Source organism: Epinephelus fuscoguttatus, linkage group LG12 (assembly GCF_011397635.1).
Source record: "Epinephelus fuscoguttatus linkage group LG12, E.fuscoguttatus.final_Chr_v1".
Taxonomy (NCBI): domain Eukaryota; kingdom Metazoa; phylum Chordata; class Actinopteri; order Perciformes; family Serranidae; genus Epinephelus; species Epinephelus fuscoguttatus.
The window spans coordinates 42,278,062-42,296,960 of NC_064763.1; the positions used below are offsets into that span (position 1 = coordinate 42,278,062).

At 42.3% G+C, this 18,899-nt stretch overlaps 1 pseudogene; it reads left to right on the forward strand.

Annotated features, from left to right (window-relative positions):
- The first annotated feature begins 14,875 nt into the window (after window positions 1–14,875).
- Window positions 14,876–15,841, forward strand: LOC125897856 (odorant receptor 131-2-like; annotated as a pseudogene).
- Window positions 15,842–18,899: the final 3,058 nt, after the last annotated feature.

Here is an 18,899-nt window from a genome sequence, read left to right on the forward strand (position 1 = left end):
AAAAAAAAAGTTTAAAAAAAAATACAGTACATGGATCACACAATGCCTACCTTAATTATTTTAATTATTTTTACATTCACTCCACATTGAAGCTGTTCAGAATGACAAACACATTTGATTTCTGATGTGGTCAGACAACACGTCATAACAACCAGTTCTGAGAGAGAAAAATGTAGTTAAAGTATTGCAGGAAAAGTAATGTTTGGTTCCTCTGACTGATATTATTATATATGACATCATTAGATTATTAATAGTGAAGCATCAGTGTTAGAGCAGCATGTTACTGTTGTAGCTGCTGGAGGTGGAGCTAGTTTCAACTACTTTAGAAAAACTTGACTATTGTTATGATTCCCAGTCCCACACGCTCACGTTGACTTTTTTTCCCATCCCGTCCCAATCACGTGACGAATAGTGAAACTGATTCACGTGCACCATGGGACTCCCAGAAAAGTGTCAGCCACTCATACAGATGGGTGCAGCTCAAGAAACATGACGCCAGTTGGCCAGATGGGGTCACTATAATTAAGGCTCAAAAATTCTGTTTTTGAGATGAGTAGCCGTCACACTTTGACACACAGGTGCAGCTCAATGTGGTCAATAAAAAACACACAAGAGCCACGATTGGAGTATGTCTGCAGATGCTGGATCTTTGTTTGCTGTGGGCATACAAACTGTAAGAAATTGTGTTAGTGCCACGGCTGCATATTGCTTTTATTGCATTTATTTATGTTTCTACGTTATTTTATGTGGTTATATGTTGTCCGTACAATAACGTTGTGCAATTAGGATTACCGGCGTTTAAGTTTAGTCGGTTTAGATGGATGTATGCCCCTACACCACGCCAGGAGACAACGTGGATGCCGGAGCTAACGAGCTAGCATTCTATAGCTGCGTGATTGCTACACAGCGGCAGTGCAATGGTGTGGTGGAGAAGACCTGTGTCTAAAGGGGCAGCAACAGAGCAACCAGTCAGCCATAGAAGTTAGCCCCTGTGCGCGGGGGTGGAGGTGTGTCGCCACAGGAGGAGCAGCAACATCCAGCGGGTAGGCGCCGATGGCCATGGCCGAGCAGCTGGATCTTCAACTGGACAGCTGGGCAGCTTGTCACTATAGCGACTGCACAACCAGTCACGATCCACCTAACGGACTTCCTGGCCACAGCAGTGGAGGTGGGGCGTTCAAGGAGAATACAGCGTCCAGTGGGTTGTTGCCAAGGGCAGTAGCCTTGCACCTGGACACTGCAGCGACAGCTCGAAGGTCAGAAACAACGCAGCCATGACGGCACTCCTGCCCCTGCTGATTCTTCTTCTTCTGGTGGTGGGTGAACTTATTAGGATGATCCTGTCTCCATCATCCTCGCAGGTAGAACATCACCTTGTATTCTCAAGGGAGGCCCTGCTTGCTCTGTGGGATAAAAGCAAGGCACCCCCGGACCCCCAGAAAGTACATAAGAGCGAAGCCAGCTGCGAAATCACAGCAGAGAAAGAGGGGCAGGAGAGGCTCCCAGACGCGGTAATAGACCATCTTTGCCCTCAGTTATACTAAGCAACGTAAGGTTGTTGCGCTGTAAAATGGAGGAGCTATGGGTAAACAGAAGATTTTGCCATCAATATAGACAATCAAGTGTTATCGCACCCATGGAGACATGGCTCCATCAGGACACCCCAGACTCACTGGTGGAGCTGGAGGGCTTCTCCTGCGTCTGTGCAGACAGAAATGACTTATCAGGGAAATCAAGAGGTGGGGGGTTAATTGTCTATGTGAGGAATAACTGGTGCAAGCAATTTAAAGTAAGACAAAGTCTGTGTGGTCCGGATCTGGAGCTTCTATGTATATCTATGCGTCCCTTTTACCTCCCTAGAGAGTTTGGCAATATTATTCTGTGTTTAGCATACATCCCTCCCAGTGGTTACGCTGGTAGAGTTACTAACCTTATATCAGAATTTGTTCACTCCTAACTCCAACGTCCTCCGGGGGTCCCGGTTTTTGTACTTGGGGATACGAACCATTGTAAACTAGAGCCAGCACTACCGGGGTTTCAGTAATATGTGAAGTGTGTCACCAGAAACTCAAAAATACTGGATAAATGCTTTGGTAACATAGTTGGTGCTTACAGGTCAATTACCCTTCCTCCAATCGCAAATTCACTCAACGGTGCATCTTATGCCCACTTGTAAATCAGTGCCAAAGTCAACCAAGCCCCAGCACAAAACAGTGCTGACTGACGACAGCATAGAAACACTGAGGGGCTGCTTCCTCAGCACTGATTGGAGCATGTTTCGTAGTTTAGAGCCTGAAGAGGCTACAACAACCATCACAGACGACATCAATATCTGTGTGGATAATGTGGTTGAGAAAAAAGATATCTCACATTTCCCCAGTAATAAAGTTGACATTACTAAGGAGATTGAAGCATGTATTAACAGGAAAAAGTTAGCTTTTAAAAACAAAGATCGTGCAGGTGTGTCACAGTCTCTCCTGGAATACAACTGTCAGCCAGGTTGTTTGTTTTCTTTCCACCCCCCCCCACCCCCCCACCCCCACCCCCTTCGCTCTGCACTCTGCCAGCCCAGCAATCCTCTACACCTGTTCCTGCCTCTGCTGCCTCACACACCTGATCCTCATCTCATCATCACCCAGCCACTACAAGAGCTGACAAGGTGTGGCCATTGTGCAAAAGGAGCTTAACCATTTGCTTGGGAAGGCAAGAGATAAACATCACTCTGACATTGAACAAAGCTTTAGAGCCAAGGATAACAGGAACATGTGACTGTATGAAGAACATAACTAATATGACCCCATGTAAGAAACAGCTCGTAACCTAGGATGATTCAGGTAGGGCAAGTGAACTACATGACTTCTTCCTCAGGTTTGAGGATCAGGACTTCTCCTTGAAGGGGAAGGAGATTTTAGACACTATGAATCCTACTGGGAAATGTGACCTCTTAATTTCACCACAGCTGGTGCAGGCTGTCTTTAGCAAAGTTTGCAAAAGAAAATCAACGAGTACCGACGGCTTGCCTGCCTTTTTGTCAAAAAGTTGTGCTTTGGAATTTTTCCCATTCTTCAACCGTCACTTAACAGTCACACAGTGCCAGGTCTGTGGAAAAAATCTGTCTGTGTTCCAGTCCCTAAGGGTTCATGTCCAACTGTGAATGATGACTATAGACCTGTCTCATTAACATCGGTTGTGATGAAAAGTTTTGAAAGGATGATTGGATTGTCAATATGCTTAAATCTGAGGTTGTTCATTGTTTAGATCCTCTACAATTTGCCTACAGACAGGGTCGTAGCACTGAGGATGCAGCTATTTCTGTCACTCATTTAATTAATAAGCATCTAGAGGACCCCAAACCATATGCTAGAGTTTTATTTGCAGATTTTAGTTCAGCTTTTAACTCAGTCCAACCCTACCTGATCATTGAGAAGTTAATCAACATGAAGGTGAATTCTTTTATCATCAACTGGTTTTATTCTTTCTTAATGAGTAGGACCCAACAAGTCAGAGTGAACAGCTCACTCTCAGCAGTAAAACAGTGGAGCACAGGTGTGCCTCAGGGCTCTGTCAGTTCTCCTGTACTCTTGACATTGTACATTAAAGAATGTAGGAGTTCACATCCTAACAATCATGTCATCAAATTTTCAGATGACACCAACATCTTGAGCCTGTTAGATGTGAATGTTTGCCCCTCTGTGTACTTCAGTGAGATAGCCACCTGGGGTACGTCCCAAGTCCCTTAAAATTACTGCTAACCACTTTACCTAGCCACCTTACATAACTGTTTAGTCTCTCCCACTTAGGAAACATGCAAGGAGTCAGGAGTTAAGGAGTGAGGAGCGAGGATTGCTGATTAAGAGACATGAGACGGCCTTACTCTGAAGCGTCGCGTAAAGCAACGTCCTTTTCTGCGGCACAGTTGGATCCGCTACATAACGGAGCCAGCGTTTGGCGTACATCCCAAGTCACATTATATTCGCTGATCAAAGCCGATGGGACGCTGATAGGACCCTCACAGCTGATCAGGAAAAACTCCCCAAAAACTCCTTTAACAGGGAAAAAAACAGTAGAAACCTCAGGAAGAGCAACTGAGGAGGGATCCCTCTTCCAGGACGGACAGACGTGCAATAGATGTCGTACAGAACAGATCAGCATAATAAATCAACAGTAATCCATATGACACAATGAGACAGAAAGACAGAGAGAGAGAGAGAGAGAGAGAGATGCAGGACAGACGGTAATGACAGTAACTTATAACAGCAATAATGAAAGTAATATTATAATTATAATACAGGCTACTGTGGTACAATATGTTGAAAGTATATATTAATATCTGATAATGTTCATATGTGACAACAATCATATGTGTATCATAACAGTAGAAATATGACTAATGATAACAGCAGCAGCAGGAGGCATCTGGCAGGACCACGGCAGCAGCACAACCACACATGTCACGCTGTCCAGGCACCACTGTGATATGAGTTAATCTGAGAGACAGTGGAGCACAAAGGCTCCGGAGAAGAAGCCGAGTTAGTGACATGCAGAATGGCCAAGTTAGCAAGATGCAGTAACAGGACGTGAGAAAGAGAGAGAAGGAGAGAAGGTGCCCGGTGTATTATAGGGGGGTCCTCCAGCAGACTAGGCCTAAGTCAGCCTAACTAGGGGCTGGTACAGGGCAAGCCTGAGCCAGCCCTAACTATAAGCTTTATCAAAGAGGAAAGTCTTAAGTCTAGTCTTAAATGTGGAGACGGTGTCTGCCTCCCGGACCGTAACAGGAAGATGATTCCACAGGAGAGGAGCCTGATAGCTGAAGGCTCTGGCTCCTGATCTACTTTTGGAGACTTTAGGGACCACGAGTAACCCTGCGTTCTCAGAGCGCAGTGTTCTGGTGGGATAATATGGCACTGTGAGCTCTCTAAGATATGACGGAGCTTGACCATTTAGCGCTTTATAAGTTAACAGTAGGATTTTATATTCAATTCTGGATTTTACAGGGAGCCAGTGCAGCGAAGCTAAAACAGGAGAAATATGATCTCGTTTCTTAGTTCCTGTTAGTACACGTGCTGCTGCATTCTGAATTAGCTGGAGAGTTTTTAAGGACTTACTAGAGCTACCTGATAGTAGAGAGTTACAGTAATCCAGCCTAGAGGTAACAAAAGCGTGGACCAATTTTTCTGCATCTTTTCGGGTCAGGATAGGCCTAATTTTCACAATATTACGCAGATGAAAAAATGCAGTCCATGAGGTTTGTTTTAAATGAGAATTAAAAGACAAATCTTGATCAAATGTTACTCAGAGGTTTCTTACGGTAGTGCTAGAGGCCAGAGCAATGCCATCTAGAGAAACTATGTCATCAGATAAAGAGTCTCTGAGTTGTTTGGGGCCAAGAACAATAACTTCAGTTTTGTCTGAATTTAACATCAGGGAATTGGTTCTCATCCAGGTTTTTATGAAGTCTAGTTAATTGATTACTTTCTTCAGGCTTCATAGATAAATACAACTGTGTATCATCCGCATAACAATGGAAATTTACAGAGTGATTCCTAATGATGTTACCTAAAGGAAGCATATATAGAATAAATAGGATTGGTCCAAGGACAGAACCTTGTGGAACTCCAAAACAAACTTTGGTACGTAAGGATGATTCATTATGAACGTGAACAAACTGAAAACGATCAGATAAATAAAATTTAAACCAGCTTAGTGCAGAACCTTTTAGGCCAATTAAGTGTTCCAGTCTCTGCAGTAGAATTTGATGGTCAATTGTGTCAAATGCCACAGATCTAGTAAAACAAGTACAGAGATGAGTCCTTTGTCTGAAGCAATCAGAAGGTCATTTGTAATTTTAACTAGTGCTGTCTCAGTGCTATGATGCACTCTAAATCCTGACTGAAATTCCTCAAATAAATTATTATCCTGGAGAAAATCACACAGCTGGTCTGCGACTACTTTCTCAAGGATCTTTGACATAAAGGGAAGATTAGATATTGGTCTATAGTTGGCTAACGCCTCTGGATCCAGGGTGGGCTTTTTTAAGAGAGGTTTAATTACAGCTACCTTAAAAGACTGTGGTACATAGCCTGTTAATAAGGATATATTGATCATATCTAATATATGAGTGTTAACTAAAGGAAAGACCTCCTTAAGTAGCCTAGTTGGGATGGGGTCTAAGAGACATGTTGATGATTTAGATGAAGAAATCACTGCAGTCAATTCTTGAAGAGAAATCGGGGAGAAGCAATCTAAATATATATTAGGTCTTACAGCTGTGTTTGAGGTTAGATTGGTACTATCTGAGGACAGGAGGTCATGAATTTTGCCTCTAATAGTTAGAATTTTGTCATTAAATAAGCTCATAAAATCATTACTGCTAGAATTTCAGGCAATTTACAGGCAAGAATTTCCCACTTCAAAAAACTAATCTCTGACAATAAAAACACTCCCAAATTCCTCTTCTCCACAATTGATATTTTAACAAACAGTAATTTTAACAGATCACCTAAGACAACAACCAATGCCCTTTGTGAGGACTTTGCAGACCACTTCAGAAGTAAAATCTATGACATCAGATCCAGTCTCTTATCCCAACAGATTTTAACTGTCGACACACCTGGATCATTGCTTTTACTTGAGGAAACACTGGAGAGTTTTGCCCTGGTTGATGCAAGGACACTTGGTCGAGTTTTCTCCCAAATAAGGTCCACAACCTGCCTTTTAGACCCAATTCCCACACCATTTTTTAAAACATTTTATGGATTCTTTGAGAAACAGCTACTGTACATGGTGAATTGCTCTTTTCAGACAGGTGTCTTCCCGGCCTCCTTGAAAACAGCGGTGGTGAGGCCCCTTCTGAAGAAGAGCAATTTAGACCCCAATATTCTTAATAATTATCGACCTGTATCCAACTTACCATTTTAAAGCAAAATTTTAGAAAAACTGGTTTTTAACCAAGTAAATGATTTTTTAAATACAAATAACACTTTAGAGAAGTATCAGTCTAGTTTTAGGATGAACCACAGTACCGAGACAGCCCTTTTAAAGATTTTAAACGACATCAGGTGCAATTTAGATAACCATAAACTCACAGTGTTGGTACTACTGGATCTAACCGCCGCCTTCGATACAGTAGACCATCACATTTTATTAAATAGACTGAGGCACCTGGTCGGCCTCTCTGGTACTGTTTTTAACTGGTTCGTCTCTTACCTTACTGATCGACACTTCTTTGTAAGTATGGATACATGTTCCTCAGGAACCCATGAGATAAAGTTTGGGGTCCCCCAGGGGTCAATTTTAGGTCCAACTCTTTTTAATCTCTACATGCTTCCTCTGGGGGACGTCATCAGGAGGCACGGCATCAGCTTTCATAGTTATGCTGATGATACGCAACTGTACATCGCCGTGTCTCCTGATGACACAGGGCCAATTGATGCCCTTTTTAACTGCATTTTAGATATAAAGTCATGGATGGCAGCGAATTTCCTGCAGCTCAACCAGGACAAAACACAGGTTTTAGTCATTGGTCCTAAAGGCCAGAGAGAGAAACTTTTACCAAAACTACAGGATTTTAAACCAACACAATCTGTAAAAAATCTGGGTGTGATTTTTGACCCTGAGCTCTGTTTTATTCCACATATTAAAAACATAACAAAGGCAGGTTTCTACCACCTTAAGAATATAGCCAGAGTCCGCCCGTTTCTCTCTCAGGCCAGCACGGAGGTGCTGATGCATGCTTTTATCTCCTGTAGGTTAGATTATTGTAATGCCTTGCTCTCTGGTCTTCCCAAAAACAGTATCTCAAATCTACAATTATTACAGAATTCAGCTGCATGAGTGCTGACGAGGACCAGAGGGCGGGAGCACATCACAGCAGTTTTAAAATTGCTGCATTGGCTCCCCATGCGCATTCAGGATCGATTTTAAGGTTCTTTTAAATGTCTTAACGGTCTTGGGCCTTCTTATTTATCTGACCTGCTTTTACCATATCGACCCTCACGGACCCTGAGGTCCTCCGGCACCGGCCTTTTAACCATACCACAAGTTGGGACAAAAACACACGGGGAGGCGGCATTTAATTATTCTGGCCCCCGATTGTGGAACAGCCTGCCGGAGAACCTCAGAGCTGCAGAGACTGTTGATGTTTTTAAAAAGAGGCTCAAGACTCATCTTTTTAATCAGGCTTTTAACTGATCTCTTTATTTATCTATTTTAAATTCTTCTTATAACCGATTTATCCATCTACTATCTATTTTTTATTTATTTTTTATATTCTTACCCTTCCTCTTTTTACGTTCTTATCTCATTTAATCTTTATCTTTTGTTATTTTAGTTAGCCTATAGGTTTTAGTTTTGATGCATTTTATGTCTCTGTTTTAGAACATTGTTACCTAGTTATTAACTCAATTTTATGAGCTAAATAGCTTTTTGTTGGGTGGGAGGGTTGGGTTTTCTCTTTTCTTTTTGTTTTCTGTTTGGATCTTTGTTGTTTTTAACCTCTGTGAGGTACTTTGTGTTACTGTTGTATGAAAAGTGCCATATAAATAAAGTTGATTTGATTTTGATTTAAGGGCTAAAGGAATACAAGGCTCAATAGAGCTGTGACTCTCAATCAGCCTGGCTACAGTGCTGAAAAGAAACCTGGGGTTGTTCTTGTTTTCTTTTATTAATGCTGAGTAATAGTTTGCTCTGGCATTGCGGAGGCCCCTCTTATACGTTTTGAGACTGTCTGCCCAGATTAGACGAGATTCTTCCAGTTTGGTTAATCGCCAGTTCCTTTCAAATTTTTGCGATATTTGTTTTAACTTACGGGTTTGAGAGTTATACCAAGGAGCGAACTTTCTTTGCTTTGTTAACTTCTTTTTAAGAGGAGCTACAGAGTCGAGTGTTGTTCGCAGCGAGCCTACGATGCTATCGACAAGATGATCAATTCTGGAGAGGTTAAAGTCGGTACGTGACACCTCTGTAAGTGATGGACATGGTATTAAATTTAACGACAGAGTAATCTTTTCCTTAAATTTTGCGACAGCACTATCTGATAAACATCTAGTATAGTAACTGTTGCTGAGTGGCATGTAATCGAGTAAAAAGAAATCAAAAGTAATCAAATAATGATCCGATAGCGAGGGATTCTGTGGAAAGACTGTTAGTTTATCAATTTCAATTCCATACGTCAGAACTAGATCGAGGGTATGGTTAAAACAGTGAGTGGGTTCATGTACACCCTGACTGAAGCCAATGGAGTCTAATAATGAGATAAACGTGGTAGCCAGGGAGTCATTATCAACGTCGACATGAATGTTAAAATCGCCTACAATAATAACTTTATAACTCCCCCTCCTCGGCCGCTGCCACAGTCGCTGTCTGTGGATATTTCTTTTGAGCAGGAAATAAGATCACTGTATGGAGAATTCATAACCCAGATATTGATTCATTATTGATAAGCGTGCAGACAAATTAATAATAGGTTTACGGAGTTATTAATTTGATTAGTCGCTTCCCTCATTAGGAGGGTGGTGCCCCAAACTTTATTACGAGTGCAAACATTCTCAAAAAGGTATTTCCCCTACACCACTAAACCAACTATTCATTGTGCCATTACCAGCACACTGTTCACACTGACACATAGCAATCTGTTTTCTCTGCATCTCTCACATCACAGCCTTCTCAGTCAGAGAATCCTTATTAAAAATTGTTGATTTGTAAAATCAGCAGCACGTCCTCCACTCAGTGTCATATTTTACAGTATTATCTTAAGGTAAACTACATAAAAAAAGGTTGAATTTTTTTTTTTAAAATGCTGTAGTTCATGTCTGAATAACAGAGGAATAAATAATTGAGGTCAAATAACAATTAAGATCAACAATCAAGAAAACAATGATAAAACCTTCCATCATTATACATTATATGGAGAAGCAGGTGATGAGGATCCTGAAGTGATTATCTAAATAACAATGACAATTTATGGAGTGATTTCTAATAATGTTGCTAAGGGAAGCATATGTAAATTAAATAGAATTGATCGATTCACAGAACCTTGTGGAACTTTGTGATTAACCTTAGCATGTATGGAGGATTCTAGATCTGTACGTAAGAATTATGTCAGTCAAATCAGATTTGGCCATTCAGTATGAATATTCAAGTATTAGTTCCTTTTTATCCATAAGCTAACTGCTCAAACAGCACATTGGAAATGTGCAACAACATTTTTTTAAGATAGTAGATGCAACAAAACCAAAGATTATCATATTAAGTTGCTGTGAGCTATACATTTACCACCTCTAAGCAGAAGGCAGAAGATAACATTATCTCAAACCCTGACCACGAAAACCTTTCCTTCTCTAGGCATCTGTCTCCATATACAAAGCTGCCTGTACCGATGAGCAGCGTGAAAGTTAGGAGCATTCACTCTGCAGCTCAGTCTGGGCCTGAAAGGTCCCCAGAGGTACACTGCATGCTGATTGACAAACAAAACAAAACAAAAAAATAGGTCAAGGTCAAGGTCAAATTTATTTATATAGCACATTTAAAACAACCGAGGTTTGCCAAAATGCTGTACAATCTAGAAAGCACTAAAGTATTAAAATACAACTATAGAAATAAAAATACAGTGTTAGAGCACACAGTACATAGAAATATTAAGAGTATCAACAGAAAACAAAATAAAGTGCACAATAGGCACAAAATTCAATAAAAACAGTCAGAGATGGGTCTTCAGCAACGACTTAAATATCTCAAGAGTCTGGGCAGATCTAATATACAATGGTAAGCTGTTCCACAATTTTGGGGCAGCCACCGCGAAGGCTCGGTTGCCTTTAGTTTTGAGCCTATATATTGGGACATCTAGAAGCAACTCATTTGATGACCTCAGAGCTCTAGCTGGTGTGTGAACATGGATGAGTTCAACTAAGTACTGGGGGGCCAGACCATTCAGTATCTTAAAAACAAACATCAAAATCTTAAAATCAATCCTGTAGCGGACAGGAAGCCAATGCAAAGAGGCCAGAACCGGTGTGATGTGGTCACGTTTTTTCGTGCTGGTCAAAGGCGAGCAGCAGCATTTTGCACTAGCTGCAGACGCGCAAAGAACGTTTATCTAAGCCCACATACAGAGAGTTGCAGTAATCAAGCCTAGACGTAATGAAGGCATGGATAACTCTCCAAGTCTTTAGGTGAGAGATAGGGCTTTACTTTGGCGAGCAGGCAAAGCTGAAAGAAAGCACCTTTGACCACAGAACCAATTTGCCTGTCAAACTTAAAAGCACCATCAAAAGTGACACCAAGGCTTTTAATAAAGAACAGTTTTGGAAGCCAAGGGGCCCAATTTATCATTTGTCATTTACACATTCCAGATATCCAAATACAATAACCTCAGTCTTATTATCATTTAGATTCAGGAAATTTAGGCCCATCAAGTTTTATGTCATTAAGACAAGCTAACAGAGGCTGCAGAGAGTCCTTACATTTTAATTTTAAAGGAAGGTACACTTGGACATCATCTGCAAAGCAATGAAAAGAAACATTATGCTTACGGAGAATGGAACCTAGGGGCAGCATATATAAAGAAAACAATAAAGGGCCCAAAATGGAGCCTTGGGGGACCCCACAGGTAAGAGGGGCCACATTTGAGGAGAATTCACCCAGATGGACAGAGAAACTCCTGTCGGTTAGGTACGACTGTAGCAACTTGAGGGCAGCACCTTTAATGCCTACACAGTGATCTTAGGCGTGATAAGAGGGTCCTATGATCAACAGTATCAAAGGCAGCTGTCAAATCTAAGGTCACCAGGATAGCGGCACATCCTGAGTCCACAGTTAAGACAAGATCATTAAACACTCTTAAAAGAGCAGTTTCAGTACTGTGACCAGATCTAAAACCAGATTGAAACTTCTCATAGATATCATTTTGTACTAAAAATAATTGCAACTGTACAGCAGTTACTTTCTCTAACACTTTAGACAGGAAGGGTAATTTGGAGATGGGCCTGAAGTTGGAGAGAACAGAAGGGTCCAGGCTGGGCTTTTAATGAGTGGCTGCACTATAGCATGTTTAAAAGGGGCAGGAAAACACCCTGAACTAAAACAGTTATGAATCAGAACAAGAATAAAAGATCCAACTGAATCAAAACCTCTCCCATGAACTATATCTGACAGAGAGGACAGTGATATAGGCTCAAACTGGTCAAAAACAGCTGGGCACATGGGTGGGTCAGAGGGATCAGGCTCAGCAAGACAAGGTACAGAATGAAGAGCAGAGATTTTCTCGACAAAAAAGTTGAGGAAATCATTACAGAGAGCAGGAGTTGGAACAATGGGAGCAATATAGCGTGGGTTAACAAGAGAATCTTAAACATTAAACAGAACCTTTGGTTTATCAATGTTGTTTGAGACAAGGTGCGAGATGTAAGCGGTTTTAGCAGCTTTCATCGCTTTCTGATACTCAATAAGCACTCCCGTAGAATCCCAACGGAGACATGCAACTTGTCCTTCTTCCACCTTCTCTCAGCACGCCTATAAGAGCGTCTGATATTACGTATAGAATCATTTATAGATGTTTAAGAAATTGACTTAGGTCGTTTTATGCTTAAGGGAGCGATGGCGTCCAAGATGCTAGTGCATGTGGAGTTAAAAAGAGCAACATGCTCTTCAGCACTAAGGGCACCATACCCTCCACAGTAGAATGCATATTACCATTAAAAGCTGTAGAAAATTGCAAGCGTAGTGCTGGAATTTGTAGCACAAAAACAGCGTGCAGGTGGACGAGCAGCGACAACAGAGCAGGGGACAGTAGCAGAAAATATAACAGGAAAGTGATCAGAAATACAAGCACTATTACAAATTTCACTGACACAAATAGACAAACCATGAGACAGCACTAGGTCAAGTGTATGCCCCTTATCATGCGTCGGGCCAGAGACCCACTGTGTGAGATTAAAGGAGTCGATCAGTGACAAGAAGTCTTTGACCAGAGAACTGGTTTCGCAGCACACATGAACGTTCAGGTCACCGGAAATTAAGAAGTGATCAAAATCCACCATAATTCCAGACAGAAAGTTTTCAAAATCCTGAATAAAATTCTTATTGTATTTGGGTGGACGATACACCACCGCACACAGCAAGGGAGGAGAGGAATTCAGTTTAAAAAACTGCAGCTCAAAGCTGGAGTAAGTGACAGATGGTATCTGCTGACAGTGAAAGCTGGATTTGAAAACACAGGCTAGCCCTCCACCCTTGCCGGTGGTCCGAGGGGAGCTGAGAAATGTACAGTCAGGAGGGAGAAGTTCTGAAAACGGTGTGGACTCACCAGTATGCAGCCAGGTTTCCGTCACGAACATAAAATCCAACTTACGGGAGGTGAAAAACTCATTCAGCAAGAAGGTCTTGTTTGCTAGGGATCTAGCATTGATCAAGGCCATCCTCAAGGTAATGTTAGGAGTCATGCTGGTCGAGTCACGTCTTAGCGGGCGAAGGTTTATGTGGACAATGGCGCCTCTGGGCTGCGCAGCTGCCCAGGAAGAGACACCGACATCAGGCCACACTGGGCAGGCCGCCAGCGATCCATGGGAGACACCGAGCGGAACCGGCGTTGTCGTCCGGCCTGCCAGGCGGCATCGTCTGGCCAGGAACAGCAGCAGCGGGAGGGCTGGGAATGACAGTCCGTAACCACGGTCCTCTGAGCTGTATTGAGCGTCTGACGGCAGAAGAGTAGCAAAATCCACCACGAAGGAGGCGAGGATCAGCCACACAGGACAGCGACAGATAGGCCTTGACTTTCACCAATACACCACCGCGCTTACCCCGTCCCCTCCGACGTTTTTTGCGGGGAGGGGCGCAGGTAAGATGGAATATCTGCCAGCAAAGGAGGGAGGCTTGCAGTCGGGTCTCCCAGTTCATGCTTTGACAGCATTAGCAACGCGTCAGAGACTCGAATGTTGAGAAGAGCTTGCCGATCATAAGCAAATAGAGCCGAGACATCCCAGCAGCAGACACATAGGAACAGAGCAATAACAAACAATAAACTGAGTAGACGCGACCAACGGCCTGCCAAAGATACTGGCGCCATCTTGGATCAGATGCTGACTTGAAGGAATCTCAGTCAACTGAGGGGTCTCTGACGATTCAACCCTCTGACTTTCAGGAGGCAGCCCTCAAGGATTGATCATTAACATAGACAAACTGAGATTGATCTGAAAAATAGGATTTAAACCAACTTAGTGCAGTTCTTCTAAGGCCAAATGAATGGTTTGGATGAAGACGTTGATGTTAGTTAGTGAAGGTTGATGGGAAGAAAGCAATCTAAATATATATCAGGTCTTGAGGACTAAATAAGAAAACATACCAATGAGCAGTGTGCAATTGTATTTTGACGCCTTTTCAGAAAACATCATATCTGGACACTGCTGACAGATTCAGCAGTGTAACTCTTTCCATAAAGTGATATGAAGCACAGCAGCGCTTAATACAAGAAAAGCAACAGCTGAAATAATAGAATGTAACAAAGTTAGAGAGAGATGCTCTTCAGTCTCAGAAGGCATCACGTGGCCAGGTTTCTGACAAAGAATGGCAGAGAAATTACATATCCTAAACTTCAACAATGCAGACGTGATAGTGTGACATGAAATGGGTGGAAGGACAGAGCTCATATATAGTCTGTGAGGGTAGGCAAACCTTACAGACGAGCTCCGCTCACTTGGTTAAGAAGCACAGATTGAACCTGCTAACTGTCTGCAGAGGGGAAATGTATTTGCTTTATTTCAGATTTTCCATGTGAACTCAACAGGCATGTCTGCTGATGTTGGATCTTTGTTGCTGTGGGCATACAAACTGGAAGGAATTAATTGTGTTTTACATTGATTAATGGTTTAATTGCTTCTCTAAAATGTTGTATGCAAATCAATCTTTGATCAATGTCACTGCTGGACAGAAGTTTCTGGGCTTATTGGAGAGAGTGATGATTTCCACTCTGACTACAGTGCCATGCTGTGTGTTTCTCTTCATTAACGGGGTCATGTTATTCACTTTGAGGAGTAAAACAATATTTCGTGAGACCTCTCGTTACATTCTTCTGTTTAACCTTCTCTTTGCAGACACTGTACAGATGGTAGTGGGTCAGATACTGTACCTACTGGCTGCTTGTAGAATAAGGCTGACATATCCTGTGTGTGGTGTTCTCATCATGCTTGCTAAATTTGCAGATCAAGTCTCTCCTGTCACACTGGTGGTGATGTCTCTGGAGAGATATGTAGCTGTGTGCTACCCACTGAGGCACTCTGCCATCATCACCATCAGAAACACAGCAGTGGCTATTATTGTGGTTTGGGCCTTCAGTTCACTAAATATCCTCACTCGAGTTCTTTGAATGTTAGATTTTCCATTTGAAGATCTGGAGAGTCTGCAGATGAAAGATTTTTGTGGTACTTTTGTGATGCTTCTTGACCCAATGTCTGATGATTATGACAAAGCCTACACTTGTTTTCTGTTTGTATCAGCTGGTACGGTGGTCACTTCTTCTTATATCGGTGTGATGATAGCAGCCAGGTCAGCCTCCACAGACAAAGCTTCAGCCCAAAAGTCTCGTAACACACTGCTGCTTCATCTGGTGCAGCTGGGCCTCAGTCTCGTGTCAACTATGCACGACTCAATGCTCATAGCTTTTTCGAGAATTGTAACAAGGATAATATTTGTGCGCTCCCAGACTGTTTTATATGTGTTTATTTTCATCTTCCCCAAATGTCTGAGTTCTCTCATTTATGGCATAAGAGATCATACCATCAGACCTGTCCTCATGTACCATCTATGTTGTCGACTGAAACTCTCAGTTGTCTCAGCCAAGGTCTCATGTTAGACTTCATGAAGTGTATTGAGATTTGTATGTGCTTGTAAATGTAGTATATACTGTAGATATAGTATATAACAACCCCAAACGGAGTCTAGATGATTTCATGAGCAAGAAATACAAAATTAAATTGAAATTATTAAATCAAATCTTACAGAAGCTTCTTAAGAACCACATTCGATTTTAAGTCTGGCTTTGAATTTAGGACAGAAGCAGCCTAATGAGTGCAGACTCTGAAAATCTCACCATTTCAATCTTTACCCTGAATATTTTTATTTAAAGTGTCAGTACTGTAAATTACAGCCTTTTACACTGATATAACACATAACTAAAAGTGCTGCATTGAGACAGAACAAAGAGAGAAAAACAAATAAAGAAAACTCCAGCTCTGTTAATAAATGTCAATCTGTACAAAATGGAGTCAATTTGAGTGTGACAAGTATTTAAAATAAAAATTATACAAGCTCAGAAACTGCATTGTCCACAGAGAGTAATCATTGACTTGAAGAGCCGATAAATCTAAATCCTTAACATAATTTATGAAGCTGTTGAGCCTTCAATATTTAAGTTGTTGTTTCTCATGAAAGGCTTGATAACATCTGTCTTAATCATTGTGTAATGCTTGGTCTATTAATGTTCTTCCATAAATATGCAATACATTTTTGCATGAGCAAGATGAGGTCTATAAATGCATGTTTATCTTAGTGTTCAAGGCTGATGGGCCTATTGTTTCTGCTTTGACTTCATTTTTTTTTTTTCTCCAGAAGTGTTTTTACACATTCCCGTGACATGTTACATCCTAGACATATGAAATTTTTACCAGTGATTAGAAGTTGTGTGCAGATCAGAGGGTGACACGGGAGTGGATTTTCAGTCCTGTCCCATCCCACTCCCGTGTTGTGTTTCAGTTACAGTAAAATAAAAAATGTTTTAAAAAAAAATACAGTACATGGATCACACAATGCCTACCTTAATTATTTTAATTATTTTTACATTCACTCCACATTGAAGCTGTTCAGAATGACAAACACATTTGATTTCTGATGTGGTCAGACAACACGTCATAACAACCAGCTCAAGAAACATGGCGCCAGTTGGCCAGATGGGGTCACTATAATTAAGGCTCCAAAATTGTGACACAGGTGCAGCTCAATGTGCTCAATAAAAAACACACAAGAGCCACGATTGGAGTATGTCTGCAGACGCTGGATCTTTGTTTGCTGTGGGCATACAAACTGTAAGAAATTGTGTTAGTGCTGCGGCTGCATATTGCTTTTATTGCATTTATTTATGTTTCTACGTTATTTTATGTGGTTATATGTTGTCCGTACAATAACGTTGTGCAATTAGGATTACTGGCATTTAAGTTTAGTCGGTTTAGATGGATATATGCCCCTATTCCACGCCAGGAGACAACGTGGATGCCGGAGCTAACGAGCTAGCATTCTGTAGCTGCGTGATTGCTACACGGCGGCAGTGCAATGGTGTGGTGGAGAAGATCAGTGTCTAAAGGGGCAGCAACAGAGCAACCAGTCAGCCAGTGAAGTTAGCCCCTGTGCGCGGGGGTGGAGGTGTGACCCCGCGGGAGGAGCAGGAACATCCAGCGGGTAGGCGCCGATGGCCATGGCCGAGCAGCTGGATCTTCAACTGGACAGCTGGGCAGCTTGTCACCATAGCGACTGCACAACCGGTCACGATCCACCTAATGGACTTCCTGGCCACAGCAGTGGAGGTGGGGCGTTCAAGGAGAATACAGCGTCCAGTGGGTCGATGCCAAGGGCAGTAGCCTTGCACCTGGACACTGCAGCGACAGCTCGAAGGTCAGAAACAACGCAGCCATGACGGCACTCCTGACTCTGCTGATTCTTCTTCTTCTGGTGGTGGGTGAACTTACAAGGATGATCCTGTCCCCATCATCCTCGCAGGTAGAACATCACCTTGTATTCTCAAGGGAGGCCCTGCTTGCTCTGTGGGATAAAAGCAAGGCACCCCCGGACCATCTGCACTCCTTGCTCTGCACTCTGCCAGCCCAGCTATCCTCTACACCTGTTCCTGCCTCTGCTGCCTCACACACCTGATCCTCATCTCATCATCACCCAGCCACTACAAGAGCTGACTCTGACCTGCAGTCTCTGTCAGATTGTCTTCAGCATACGGTTTGTGTATTGTGACACCAGCCAGCTTTAAGCAAGGATTTTTGCTCCTTCAGAGTTTTTTGAAACTTGTTTTGACATTTTTCTTCTGTCCGCTAGAAAGCCAACCTGCCAGCCCTGCCAGACATTTGAATCACAAGCCTGCCGGTAGCCCTCCTACCCGGAACCATTCATCTGCTTCACCCGGCTTCCACACCATTCCCTCCATTCATTCCTTATTGAACTTTTGTATTAAGGACTGTTAACCTGCCATTGTCTGCCTCTGGGTTCTTCTGCAGCAGCCCTGACAAGGTGTGGCCATCGTGCAAAAGGAGCTTAACCATTTGCTTGGGAAGGCAAGAGATAAACATCACTCTGACACTGAACAAAGCTTTAGAGCCAAGGATAACAGGAACATGTGACTGTATGAAGAACATAACTAATATGACCCCATGTAAGAAACAGCTCGTAACCTAGGATGATTCAGGTAGGGCAAGTGAACTACATGACTTCTTCCTCAGGTTTGAGGATCAGGACTTCTCCTTGAAGGGGAAGGAGATTTTAGACACTATGAATCCTACTGGGAAATGTGACCTCTTAATTTCACCACAGCTGGTGCAGGCTGTCTTTAGCAAAGTTTGCAAAAGAAAATCAACGAGTACCGACGGCTTGCCTGCCTTTTTGTTAAAAAGTTGTGCTTTGGAATTTTTCCCATTCTTCAACCGTCACTTAACAGTCACACAGTGCCAGGTCTGTGGAAAAAATCTGTCATTGTTCCAGTCCCTAAGGGTTCATGTCCAACTGTGAATGATGACTATAGACCTGTCTCATTAACATCGGTTGTGATGAAAAGTTTTGAAAGGATGATTGTCAATATGCTTAAATCTGAGGTTGTTCATTGTTTAGATCCTCTACAATTTGCCTACAGACAGGGT